Source organism: Coenobita brevimanus, chromosome 46, assembly GCF_032717465.1.
Source record: "Coenobita brevimanus isolate Jiangsu-jjx chromosome 46, ASM3271746v2, whole genome shotgun sequence".
Classification (NCBI taxonomy): Eukaryota; Metazoa; Arthropoda; class Malacostraca; order Decapoda; family Coenobitidae; genus Coenobita; species Coenobita brevimanus.
In genome coordinates, this window is record NC_136999.1 from 12122485 (window position 1) to 12137712 (window position 15228).

The window sequence follows — 15228 nt, forward strand, 5'->3', positions numbered from 1 at the left end:
ATTCTTCTCCTCCTCTGACCTTCCCTTATTTTTTGTTTTTGCTTCCTCCCTCTTCTCTTTCAGTAATTCCAGTCCCTCTTGTGTTAGGCATCTTTTTATCCATACATTTTTGAACTCCTCTTTTTCCATGACATTCTTTGCATTTTTTAGTATCTCCTTCACGGTGTTTACACTCTGGAAGGTTACCTTTAAGGGTCTTGACTTGCTTCTCTCGTATTTCCCTAACCTTTTGTGTTCCTCTATGTCTTTACTACAGATTTCCTCTGATACTTCTTTCAATATGCTCATTACATTTGCCATCTCCTTTTCGTCTCTTGAGATCTTGTTTTTTACTTTTTCCTCTTCTATACCAGTGATTACTATAGATTTGTTGATATCTACTGAATCTCTGACTAACTTAGGATTGTTTTGGATTATTCTTTTCACTTCCTTTTTAATGCTTTTTTCTTCCACCCTTGTTTCTAAGTCTTTCTTTACTTTCACCATTTCAGCATAATTGGTTTCCACATCATTTTTGTAGCTTTGCACAGCTTCATTCACCTGTGTTATCTTCTCCTCAATATCACCGCTCTGGTCTATCAGACTGCTTACTTGCCTAATTGTCTCTGTATCATTTTTGAACTCTTCCATAATACTCTCGTGGTTGACTACTGTACCAGCCATTTCACTAATTTTTCTTCTAAGTGAACCCAGTTCTACTGTCAGCTCACCTATGGTTATGTCTTTCTTCCCGACTTCCTTTCCTAATTTTTCTATTTCTTCCTTTTGCAAGTGCATCTGTTTCTTAATTTCATCAATCTCATTTTGAAAAGCCGTCTCTAGCCTGTGTACTCGTTCAACCAGTTTATTGTGAGTCTCCATTTCAACCAGTTCTTGGTAGAAATCATCGTCCTGCTTTCTACCTTTATCCCTTTTCTTTTCCAAATTTGCTTTACTAAAGTATGTGGACATTTTGCAGTCCTAAAAGCACATATGGTACTTACATTCCCTGAAGCAGTTGTAGACAAAACAAACGATCAGCTGATTGTGCGCATTCTTACTCTATTTTGTTTTCTTTTCTGTTTGAACAAGTCTTGCTTTAACCCGCGGCATCCCGTTGACGTGAATTAACGTCCACACGTTTTGTCACTGCCAATTCCGTCGATGTACATAAACGCGAATCAATTGCAAGGTCCCTAATTTGCACAATTTTCGATTTTCGCGAGTGATTTTTGGTACGTATACATGGGACACCTTCCTCTACAAAATTGCCAGGTAAGGACAATGCCTTACCCAGCATGACCTCCCCCCCCCCCTGCATGCCATTGTCTCATCAATTCACCTGTTACCAGTGACCTGGCCAGTAAAGCCATGTTGTGCCACAGTACAAAACTCAGGGCCAGAGTGATTCCCCAATCGATGACAATGTGGAGGACAAGCTTTATATAGCATTAGAGGAAGAAACAGTCAGAAATGATGATCAGGAAATGTCGCCAAAAAAGGTCAGGTATGTTGATGTGTTTCATGAGTGAAACAATGCTTATATTGCCTATATTACCATGTGAAAACCAATATTCTCTCGTACCACATATAAATTCGTACCAAATAAATAAATAAATACCGTTTATGAGTGATGTGGAATGGTTACTCTCCCATAGAACTCGTTTTCTTTGGAGCCAGCCTGATAAAAAACACAGTAAGGTGAGGAGGTACCGTTACCTGTTTCGAGTATTTTAAACCTCAGGTGAGCGATTTCTTTACGATTTTTCGATGTTTCTCACCAAAAGCGGAGGTTTGAGCCAAGAAAATTTTTTTCCAAAAATGGTGGGGTTTGGGGGGAGTCAGTGGTGGAAAAGTGGTCGGGATGGGGTGGGTTAAAACTTTTTTTTTTTTTTTTATTAGACCACCATTTAGTCTAACCTGGTACAGAGCTTGGCTCATATAAAGATACTAATTTAGGTAATGCCACTGGCCAAGTTGGCTGTTTATGGCAGTAAGCATCTGTTCTCCTCGGTACCTTGTGTGTGTGTGTGTGTGTGTGTGTGTGTGTGTGTGTGTGTACACTTCACTAGGGAATACTTCAATTGGTATGGTACCATTCGAAGCAATCACCCACGCAAAGTGGCACATCACAAATAGGATACATGTGACTTGTGTCCCTCCTCATCTTTGGCAGGGTACACAGGGCGCACCAGAGCCTCCTCCAGTTGGGGATCCTCTCCCGTCGATGGCCCAGTGTGTGATCCAATCGCATTCTGTCATTGATGACTTTCTGACATTTGGTTGGATGTCCCCCTGGTCTTCCCAGGTCCTGTTGTCCTGAAGGTGCAGCTGCAGGGCCGGGCATGGCAGTGGCAGCAGGTTGTCCCAACGAACCAGGAACTGCAGATGGTTGTCTCGGCACCTGTGCTGGTCCTGCAGGCACTGGCGGCGCTGGCTCCTGTGCTGGTCCTCCTCCTGGAGATGGTGGTGTTGGAACTGTGCTGGTGCTGGTCCAGGAGGCGGTGCTGGCCCAGGAGACAGTTGTGATGGCACCTGTGCTGGTGCTGCTGCAGGTGCCACAAGTGCCGGAGGTCCTGCTGGCCGTTGGGTTGGAAGGTCAGGGGCATGTTGGATGACGTGCCCTGATGCGGGCCACTCTGCTTCATCAAAGTGGAGGAGCTTGTCCACTATCTCCACAAATTCCAGCAGACTGACTGACCCGCGAGAGCACTTCTTGTACTGTGTGAATGCGTTGAAAATGGCCATCTGGATGAAATAGGTGATCTTCTTGGTCCATTTCATGGTCCGCCACTGGATGGGGTAGTACTGGACCATCTGGTCGAAGTGGTCCACCCCACCCATGTGTCGATTGTAGTCCTCCACCATGACGTGCATGTCCACGGTCTTCTGGACATAGGTTGTCCTCCCGTCAAGACCCCTGGTCTTCCCTTGAACCTGCTTCTGGACGGTGCTTGTGCTGTGGAAGGTGGAGACCATGTTGACAATGTGCTTGTCCTTCCACAGCAACACCATCATGTTGTCCTTGTGCATGGCTGCCATGCCCCCCTCTGGCAGGTTCTTGGTCCTGTCGATGTTCTGCAGCTGCTTTGGTACTCCTCTTGCCAGGAGTAGGGTCCCACACACACAGGTTCTTGCAATGAAGAGGCGTTCGCACAGGGATACAGTTATAATAGTTGTCCACGTAAACTTTGTATCCCTGATCCTTCAGCGGTTCTACGAGGCTTCAAACGGTGGTCTCCAGCACTTTCTTCTGCCCCGTATACACCTCAAAATTCCAGATGTACCCAGAGGAAGCCTCAGCCAGGATATAAAACTTGATGGAATACTTCGAGGGCTTCATGGGGTTCTAGACACGGAAGCTGAGATGCCCCTTCCACACCAGTGAGCCCTCGCCCAGGCTGAGGTGCTTCTCAAGTAAGTAGGTGTCCTGGAACCACTGAAGGAGGTACTCCATCACCGTGCGAACCCTGATGAGCCTGTTGGGATTGTCTTGGAGTATAGCGAGTTGAAGACATGGAAGTGTTTCAGGATAGCCTTGAAATGCCTCCCATTCATCACTGGCTGGAAAAGGGGGTAGTTATGGAGACAGGTTCTCCTCCAGTAATGCCTGATGGTCGGCATATTCACCACTCCCATGAAGAAGTACAGCCCCAGGAACTTGGTCATCTCCTCTTCATTCCAGATGAACCATGTGTCCAACACAGTCCCCAGGAATGATGCGTAGCTGTTAGTCTCACGGGTGAAATACATCAACAACTCCCTGGTGAAAAACAGCTGGAAGAACTGGAAAGGCGTTGTTGTTGGACCCACCCTCATTCCTGGGGATCCTGTGAAGGGCCCATTTGCTGGTGTGAATGGGCCACTGCTCCACCTTGGATCCTCTGTGGCAACACCTCCCACAGTGGTGGCAGTGGGTTGGGCTACTGACACCCTTCTGCCTCCTCTGACACCCCTTGGCCGCCCCCCATAGCCGGGCCATGGACCACGCCAGCCTCGTTGAGGTGGTGAGGGTTCTGACAATGAGGATGATGATACTGAATCCTGCTGCTGCCAAACGTTGGGGGGGGGGGATGAATGCCGTCGGAGACAGCGCCCTTGTCGAACAGGCAGGAGACAACGACACAGTCACATCCTGCACCAGTTGCACCACAGACACTGCACTGCATGCAGGTGCCAGTGTCACGTAATTAGGCCTTGCTACCAGTGACATGGGCTTACCCAAGGGGGAACTGGAGGCTAGAGGTGTAGACACCGCAATGGCTGCTGAGCAAGAGGTCTGAGCAAAGGTGATGCCTGTTGTCCAAGTGAAGATGATGGCTGGGCTGTTGGTCTCAACACTGGTGGTGGTGGTGTCTGGTCCCGTCGTGGTAGGGGTGGGAGCAAAGCCTCCTGACAGGAACGGCGTTGGACATCATCCATGTCCTCCTTAGTTGAAGCATCGCTCAGCTGCTCCTCCTTCTTGCTCTCGGTCTCCTCCATGAAGAGAACCTTCTGCCACTCCTCAGAATACAAACCCATCTTCTCCATTGTGGCAAGCACTGAGACACAGATCCAGTATGAGCTGTTTAGGTTGTCAGCTGAAAAACAAGAGATATTATTCACTCTCATGCAACACCTTCCATTGAGAGTAGCACTACACAAGTGATGTTATATCTTTCCGTACGGCCAATCTCTGCACCATTTACGAACAGTTCACATAAACGATAAGTTTTCAGTCTTTGCACGGTGTAATACCTGTCCACTGTCGTCCATGGGTGTGTGCCACACACACACACACACACACACACACACACACACACATATTCCTATATCTATCTATCTATATCTATATCTATCTGTCTGTCTATCTATCTATCTATCTGTACATATGTCTATATATATATATATATATATATATATATATATATATATATATATATATATATATATATATATATATATATATATATATATATATATATATATATATATATATATATATATATATATATATATATATATATATATATATACAGTATATATATATATCGATATAGATAGATAGATATATATATAGATATAGATAGATAGATATATAGATATATATATATAGATAGATAGATATGTCTCTCTCTCTCTCTCTCTCTCTCTCTCTCTCTCTCTCTCTCTCTATATATATATATATATATATATATATATATATATATATATATATGTATACTTATAAATAGGAAAAGTGTATGGTAGGATACTTATTGACAGAGTCAGAGAAAGAACAGAGGAATTATTTGGAGAAGAACAGGGAGGCTTTAGGAAGGGAAGAGGTTGTGTAGATCAGATATTCATTCTTAGATCTTTAGTGGAAAAGTTTCTAGAGAAGGGAAAGAAGTTGTATGCGGCTTTCATGAATTTGGAGAAGGCATATGACAGGGTGGATAGACAAGGATTGTGGAAAGTGTTAAGGATATATGGAGTAGAGGGGAAGTTGTTGAATGCTGTGAAGAGTATGTACGATGGTGCGAAGGCTGCAGTGCGTGTGGATGGTGAACTAAGTGAATTTTTCTCTTTGAAAGTTGGGTTGAAACAGGGATGTGTCATGTCTCCATGGTTGTTCAATCTGTACATGGATGGGGTAATAAAAGAGGTACAAGGTTGGGTAGTGGATGTTGGAGTGGCCCTGGTGAGAGAGGATAGTGTTTGGAAACTCCCTGTACTGTTGTTTGCAGATGATACTGTGTTGTTGAGTGAAGACGAAGGGGAGCTGCAAGGCTTGGTGGATGAGTTTGGGAGAGTGTGTAAGAAACGGAATCTAAAGATGAATGTAGGGAAGAGTAAAGTGATGGTCTTTGAGAGAGGTGAAGTCAGTGAATGTACAGAGAGGTTGAATGGTGAGGAATTGGAAAATGTGAGTACGTTTAAATACCTGGGTAGTGTGATGAGTAAGGATGGAGGTTTGGAGGATGAAGTGCTTGAAAGGGTACAGCAGGGAAGAAAGGTTGCTGGTTCTTTGAAAGCAGTGATAAGAAACAGGGAAGTGAGCATGGAAGTGAAAAAGTTACTACATGACAGTATTGTGATACCATCTCTAATGTATGGAAGTGAAGCTTGGACCTTGTTGGAAGGACACAAGTCAAGAGTGAGAGCAGTGGAAATGAGTTATTTAAGAGGAGCCTGTGGAGTCACATGGAGAGACAGGCTGACGAATGAGGATATAAAGGAGCATTGTGGTATGGATGTGGATGTGATAGGAAGCGTTATGAGGAACACACTGAGGTGGTTTGGCCATGTGGAGAGGATGGAGGGTGAAAGACTGACGAAGAGAGTGTATGTGAGTGAGGTGGATGGGGGAAGAGGGAGGGGGAGGCCGAGGATGAGATGGAGGGATGGGGTGGAGAGGTATATGAGAGAGGTGGGTGTGAGTTGGGAGCAGGGCAGTGAAATGGCGGGGGACAGGGCGACTTGGAGGCGATTTGTTTGTGGCCACCCCAAACGGGACTGAGGCGTCTGGCAATAGATAGATAGATAGATAGATATATGTCTCTATGTATATATATACATATATACTGTATATATATATCTATATCTATCTATCTATACAATATATATATATATATATATATATATATATATATATATATATATATATATACATATATATATATATACTTCCCCCAAGGATCCCCCAACACATGATACTATCTCTCGATGAGCACTCGTGACACAGATCAGAAACATTTTATTAGAAATCAGAAATAGTCAACAATTGTCTTAGCAAGGTACAGAAGCTGTCCACTGACATCCGTCATTGCTCGGCATCCTTACGTCACCTGCACACCAGCTACAAAGGTATCGCTGACATACGCTAATCACCCACATCCCACAACGAACACTCGTGACATATCACAAATATTTTATATAAATCATAAATAATCAACAGATGTCTTAGCATGTTACACTACCTGTTCAATGATGCAATTGGTTGTCCAGCGTCCTGACGTCCCCGCACACCTGGCGATAAGGTATCGCTAACTTATGCTACGCACCCACAGAATTCCTTCACGAACATTCGCAGCACAATTCACGTTCATTGTACCTAAAGCATAACTTTTCACTAAATGTCTCAGAAATTAGAGTACCTGTTCAATGACGTCCATCGTTGCCCGGTGTCCTTACATCATCTGCACATCTGCTGCTAAGGTATTGTTAACCTATGCTACACACCCTAAAATTATCCCTTCACGAACATTCGCAGCTCAGTTCACGTACAGCTCCGGACAGATGAAACGGCTACACCCCATCCACCAGCGACTTGGTTTGGGTCTCAGTGGATCTGGTAACAGTTGCAGGTGGAGGGAGGGGGGATGTGGGAGGGTGGGGAGGGGAGAAATGTGGGCGGAGTTCCATAGGGGGTAGTGTGGGAGGGTGAAGAAGCACCACAGTCTGGCTGGTGGGAGGGGGAGACGAATGGTTGGGTAGCGGAGACGAGAGTCTGCTGGAGGGTAAGACAGGTGAGTGTGATTAGATGAAAAGAAATTACAAAAAATGAATTATTATAATATCTGCTGCATATATTGCATTTTATCTACTAAATAAAAACACTGTCTATTATTCACCACCGTATTTGGGTATCCTACTCATTATTATTATCCTTTGGATATTAGGCAATAAATAAAGATATTGGACGGTCTTTCGGACCCGAACCAATTTTTTCATAACTTTTTTCTTCAGCTTTTTCCGTATTCCTATTATCCCTCGTGCTTGAAGTTCCCCTTTTTATCACTTTCTCCTACGCCCTACATTTTTTTTTTAGGCATAAGGCAGTTTAACTTTCTCTTTAAAACCATATTTGTCAACACATATTCCTTTCATTAATCTATTTAATTACCTGTTTTCTTTCAGTATGCATTTGTCTAATAATGGGTGTTACACCTTAATTGGCGCCGCTATTTGACGTTGTGAATAAATTTGGTCTAAATTTACGCATATATTGCAGTCTCTCTCAAGTAGGCTGGCAACCTCACACATCCTCCCCCCTGCTTTCTCCTTCTCTCGCTACCCGTTCCCTCCTTTCCTTTTGTAGTACTGTTTATCTATTCTTTCTCATATTTTTAACCTCATTCCTTCTTACAAACTTTTAGTGCCATAGGAATTTCTCCCTTATCATCTACAGTCCTACTACATGAAAGTGGAAAAAACTGCCATCGGGAAAAGAATAACTGGAAATTTATGGCGAAGGTTACGATATTAGTTATTTAGAATGAAAGTGTTGGCAGATACGCATTCTTGACGTAATTATCACAGCCACAGCATTTCGCCATCATAAAACAGAAGGACTATAGGTTTCATGCATTACCTCCTTACGTCCAGCATTACTGTGCAGAACGCCATGAATAACACATTAAGGACCACAAGGACAGTACTGGTAGTCATCGTGATTCTCATGAATCTCTCCATAGGCTATTGAAAACAGTGCTTTATGCTCAACTTCAGAATTATGTTCTCATCATGGCAATGATAGGCAAAGATAATAAAAACAATATATACAACCAAATTATCATTTATTATACAACAAAGCTCAAACTGCTTCCGTGCTACCTGAAAAGAATTAAATACCTTCTCATATATATATATATATATATATATATATATATATATATATATATATATATATATATATATATATATATATATAAATAATCATACAGGCTCTACACTTATGAAATTTAACATCGAGTAACCCTATATGCCCAAAGTAATTTCCTCTGCATGGACTGACGTTGTAACGAAACTGGTTGTCCCCCTGCAGTAATTATTAATATATTTTTATGGTCATGTATGACTGAATAGTTTAGTTTATACAAGCGAAAACCTCAGAAATAATACTCACCGAGTATTATTCCTTCTCCAGCAGTTGCGCCTTCAGTGACACACTTCCAAAAATCCTCTGGCTTGTCAACATAACGTTTGCTGGGGTCCTGTGATGCAACCCTGCTTCGTGCAATACTCTTCTCATAGTCTTTTCGCTGATATCATGGTCTGTGCATCGGTTTCTGTGGCGTGTAGTGCAACATGGTGGTTTCCGTGTGGTAGGTTGCCATGCTAGTTAGTGTCCTTTGCTTTACCCAGCACAATACATTTTAGATCAAACAGTGTTGTTCATGGTTATTAATATATATATATATATATATATATATATATATATATATATATATATATATATATATATATATATATACAGTATAGGATCATGTATTTAATTTCTTCAGGTTACATGTGATTGTGTGAGCTGGTTACACTCTTGAAACTGCAGCACGGAGGCAGTTTGAGCTTTGTTGTATAATAAATGATAATTTGGTTGTATATATTGTTTTTATCTTTGCCTATCATTGCCATATGAGAACATAATTCTGAAGTTGAGCATAAAGCACTGTTTTCAATAGCCTATGGAGAGATTCATGAGAATCACGATGACTACCAGTACTGTCCTTGTGGTTCTTAATGTGTTATACATGGCGTTCTGCACAGTAATGCTGGACGTAAGGAGGTAATGCATGAAACCTATAGTCCTTCTGTTTTATGATGGCGAAATGCTGTGGCTGTGATAATTACGTCAAGAATGCGTATCTGCCAACACTTTCATTCTAAATAACTAATATCGTAACCTTCGCCATAAATTTCCAGTTATTCTTTTCCCGATGGCAGTTTTTTCCACTTTCATGTAGTAGGACTGTAGGTGATAAGGGAGAAATTCCTATGGCACTAAAAGTTTGTAAGAAGGAATGAGGTTAAAAATATGAGAAAGAATAGATAAACAGTACTACAAAAGGAAAGGAGGGAACGGGTAGCGAGAGAAGGAGAAAGCAGGGGGGAGGATGTGTGAGGTTGCCAGCCTACTTGAGAGAGACTGCAATATATGCGTAAATTTAGACCAAATTTATTCACAACGTCAAATAGCGGCGCCAATTAAGGTGTAACACCCATTATTAGACAAATGCATACTGAAAGAAAACAGGTAATTAAATAGATTAATGAAAGGAATATGTGTTGACAAATATGGTTTTAAAGAGAAAGTTAAACTGCCTTATGCCTAAAAAAAAAAATGTAGGGCGTAGGAGAAAGTGATAAAAAGGGGAACTTCAAGCACGAGGGATAATAGGAATACGGAAAAAGCTGAAGAAAAAAGTTATGAAAAAATTGGTTCGGGTCCGAAAGACCGTCCAATATCTTTATTTATTGCCTAATATCCAAAGGATAATAATAATGAGTAGGATACCCAAATACGGTGGTGAATAATAGACAGTGTTTTTATTTAGTAGATAAAATGCAATATATGCAGCAGATATTATAATAATTCATTTTTTGTAATTTCTTTTCATCTAATCACACTCACCTGTCTTACCCTCCAGCAGACTCTCGTCTCCGCTACCCAACCATTCGTCTCCCCCTCCCACCAGCCAGACTGTGGTGCTTCTTCACCCTCCCACACTACCCCCTATAGAACTCCGCCCACATTTCTCCCCTCCTCACCCTCCCACATCCCCCCTCCCTCCACCTGCAACTGTTACCAGAACCACTGAGGCCCAAACCAAGTCGCTGGTGGATGGGGTGTAGCCGTTTCATCTGTCCGGAGCTGTACATTTTACACTAAATCATACGCAAATATATGACTATCACAATGAGTCTACCCCTACCTCCACAATTATTTTCATTCCTTACTACGGTACAACATGACCGTGATGCAGCACTTTCGCCTCAAGATTTACGACACACTGCTATGTTGGCACACACCGCACTCCTTCATGAACACTCGCAGCATGTTGGTCTTATATTTCACACAAATTCATACATATATGCAGTATCACAATCAAAATATCAATCCCTAAACACCTCTAATAATCCCTTCCCGACTACAGAGTACAGGTAACGCCTGCCCCATTCCACGCTATGGCTGTGGCGTACGTAACGCATGCTATTTCCAATATATCACAAAGCAAGCCACTATAGCTTTCACACACTATACAGTTTAGGCATTGGTTTTTCTATATACTTATGTGCAGTCACAGCATAAGGCCCAAGGGAGGCGGAGTGGCAAAACCCCGCTACAGTGAACACGTGTTCTGCCCCTAGGCCTAACGACTGAAAACAAACACCATTTCTTCTGAAGATATATATGTATGTTCCATCGACAAAAACACTTCAAATTATGCTAAAAAATAATACATTATCACACTCAGTCCACAGAGGCTTCGACTTGGACGGGAGGGGGAGAATTAGGGTGATTTAAAGGGACAGGACACGCAACATAGCCTTACAGCCTGGCTTCTTGTGGTCGACTGAAGTTTCTTGCTACAGGCAGCCTCCAGGGAGGCTCTACAGTGTTGCCAAGTGTTTACCTTGAAAGGGGAATGCGCCTGCTAGAACGAGTACAAATCTGATGCAAATCGTCCAAAAACTTTTCCTTTGATGGCGTTTTTTTTCTGCTTTTTCACGCGATTCATGTCAATGTGCATTTATGTGCTGAACCACAAGGAACGCGATTCGCTTCAACGTGCCAGGGAGGGTTTTAAAAAATATAAACTTAATAATTATGCAATTTTCATACTATTAACACCACATATTACAATGAGAAAAAGCTTACTTTTTTTTCTGTATATCCAGTGAATCTCATATATTGGGAAATGATCTCTAATCATCTTATGTTCAAGGCAAAATTAATAAAGCATTTTCTTTTTATATGTAACTGGATGCAAATAATAAATCTTAGAATATATATTAGATTAGAATAATTTTTTCTTACTGTATTTTTATACACTTGTAACTTCACTTTTTACTCTCAAAAAGCCTGAGGGGACCCAGAGTTCCCACAATTATATTTTTTGTAATTATATACTTTTTGGTAATTTTCTAGAATGAGTGTATTCCTTCCATTCCTAGGAAGGAAATATCTACTTGTATGAATGGGAAAGAAAAAATGTCTTTCATAATTCAGGACAGAAAGGAGTAAGGCACTAATTGTGACTTATTCAAACCATTACTGTACACCCACATATTAAAAAGGTTTGTACTGAGAAGAAACAAGAGTCAGCTCAGCTTGGATTCTGTTCAAGTATCTCCTCAAAATACTTTTTCCAAAATGTGGGTGTAATTCTTCCATGTACTGTACTTGCATCTTTATTAAATGGCTTCAAGCTCTTCTTCCCACTGGTCATCTCCCCAACTGCTGTGCTTTTAGCACAGAGTCTTTTTGTTTTACTCTTGCTACTTTCACTCATTTGTACTTTTTTACTGTCTTTTCCTCTTCATCTTCTTCAACTATGAACACTATGAACACTTTCAACTGCACGACATTTTAAGAGTTATTATTGATAAATCTATATGCTTGGAGTAAACTTAGGAGGGCTCTACCAAATTCCATCACTTGGAAAAGTCTCCCTGAAATTGACATATCGTCCGGCGATGTTAAGAACAAAGTAAAAATACAATCACACTGAAATCTGAATCAGACACCTTAGGTCATATTCCCGTTAAAGATTTACTAACAACTCAAACTAACCACTTTTTCGTGCATAATACACTTGCATATTCTTTTACACATTATTTTCATAATTTTAATATCGCCGTACTTTGCATAAAAATCATATAGGGGAATTTTTACGAGCCATATTCTACTGTAGATCAATATTTGTTATCTGCCACATACAGGATAACATTAATGTGTTGTTTACATACTACAGTAAATCGCCAAGGAAAATGTGCTGACAAGAATGTGATCCCTAATCCAAGATTTTATTTGACTGACCTACGTACAAAATCCTTTAAGTTCCACTGGCAGCATTGGAGTCTTCGTAGCACTTTTAATAACACAACCTAACTCAATTTTCTGTCAACCACCAAGGAGAAAAACACCTGATTCCACAAGCACATTGTCTTGCAAGTCAGTCAACCAGGTAGTCAAGTTACTAGCCTACGCGCAGCCAAACTCCAACATGAGTTAGAGGGGGAGTCTGTGCCTGCACAGTATTCAAGGTATCACCTGCAGCAGCTGCCGCTCTCTCGCGGGACATTAGAGTGAAACATACTTTTTGCAGGGATCTTTAAAGGGGTTTGCATCCTTCTTCGTGTAGTTATTTCCCTTTCCTTTGCTTTCAAATAGTGGAAGGGCCGAGTGGTTTACCAATCCTGGGTGTCCCTCTGGAAGCCCCGTTACGCTCCTAAACCTCGGCTGTAGAGCTGTGACTGTGTAGTCAGGGTCAGGGTTGGTGGGCCTGACCTATTGCTGGAACCTGAACTGGCATGGTACATAGCAAGAATAGTCAGCGACAGGGCATTAGGTGAGGTCTTCTGCATCTCCAGAAATCCTTTTAAGCCACAAAACGTAGGGGGTGTCGGTTTCTTAAATTGTTAGGGATAGAGATAAGTGAGCCCAGTCACCAGGGAAGCCTGTTCTTCTAGCCTAGGATGCCTGAGTGTAGGTACGTTCCCATCAAACTCCTACATGCCAAAGCCCCATCAAAAATGCTGTGTGCCATGATCAAACACCTGAATCCCAAAGGCAAGAATGCAAGGCTTGGATTTGTCCAGATACTGTTCAAGCATAACATAAAATGTCACCAATCTTTTGACCACAAACAACGCTACCACTGCCTGCACCACATCCAAGACTTCTGTCGACAAACCATTCCACAAAGACTGCCACAGTGACCTCTTGAAGCAGGGCAATGAGTCCACTTTCCCACTAGAACTTCAATGCAGTTATCGATCATCCTGAGTAACACAGATGAGTTAATCTATGATAATGAATCAGATAACATCATTGCCGAGATCGAGAGGCATAACTGGTTGTCGCAAGTGGAGTGGAGTCGGTATATAAATCCCCCGATTGCAAAACACAAGGGAGCTTTCAAGCAAATGGCCCAAACAGAAAAAACTGCTGAAGAGGGGTTCGCCTCTTCTACCTCAGTGTGCCAGACAGAACCATCAAGGAGGAAGAATATCATGACAGCCAAACCTGCTACAAATACAGCGCAGTTAATGAGAATGTGGCCAAAACCTTCCCCAAACCAGATAGTCGGTTAATTTGCTTCAACTGTGTTAACACTAGACATGGATACAGAACCTGTAATACTAACACCAAGAAATGCTTAATGTAGTTTTCCCCACGTCATTTATAGCAATATCATGTGATTTGCAGAAAAAGACCCTTCACACAATGAGAAAGGCAGCCCAAACTTTCCAAACCACAGCTTCCACAGTGACATACGACGATGTGGTAACAGCATCCCAGGCATCTTTCTCTGCCTTGAGAATCTAGTGCTTGTTGCTTTGTTCTTGTTTTTTGTTTACTTGTTTTGTTTTTTATTCTTCTTGCTGATGCTTGAAGTTGCGTGTTATTTGTAGTTAATCGTAGAGCTTGTTGATCCTCACTCGTAACTCGTCGTTGCTACTATATGCTCTATTGTGTTTCATTGATTGTAGAAATGATGGTTCGTAGGCGTAGAGCCGATCATTACTGCCACCATTTATATATATGTGATTCTTTGGTCTTGTAATATGTAAGTCTTGAATTTTGGTTAAAGTTATTGTGCTAATCGAAGAGCAGGGGGATTTAAAGATGAATACAGGAGTTTATCTTGATTTATTATCTTCAAAGAAAGTCTAAGTTGAGCAGCGTATATATTACACAGGGACTTAATTTACTAACAAAGTCTCGTCAGACCCCTCTTGTTATTTGCTCTCTCCATTACCAGTTGGTTCTGTGGCCAGCCCCTTTCTGATCTCTGATTCCTACATTCTCGTTTAGCAGGGGTCGTGTCACGTAGCTATACTGTTGTTGAAACTTCTCGAACACTGTATGTCTGTGTTTATGTACTGCTTCCGGTGAACGTCAAGGATTCCTTCACGTAAGGGTTGCAAACCCGTTTCCTTTTGGTCGATTCTCACTGACACACTTCCTATCTCACCCCCTGGCTTGGTGCTTCTGTCTATCTATCTATCTATCTGTCTATGAGTTGTATTATTATAATATGGAGTTCTGACATCTCTGCTGACGCACAGACCACCTCCCTCAGTACCTACCCCTCCCCCCCAGGAGAACTGCCTATCGGTCCAGACAACATTACCTCAGTTTTCTTTCGTATGATCTATGCATACTTATATTAAACGCATTTGAGGCTGGTTGTTACAAAAGATAACTAAATGCAAGACTTTAAGACCCTCAAATCCTAAAAAGCCCCAGCCAACCTCATTATCATCCAAACTCTTTGTGCC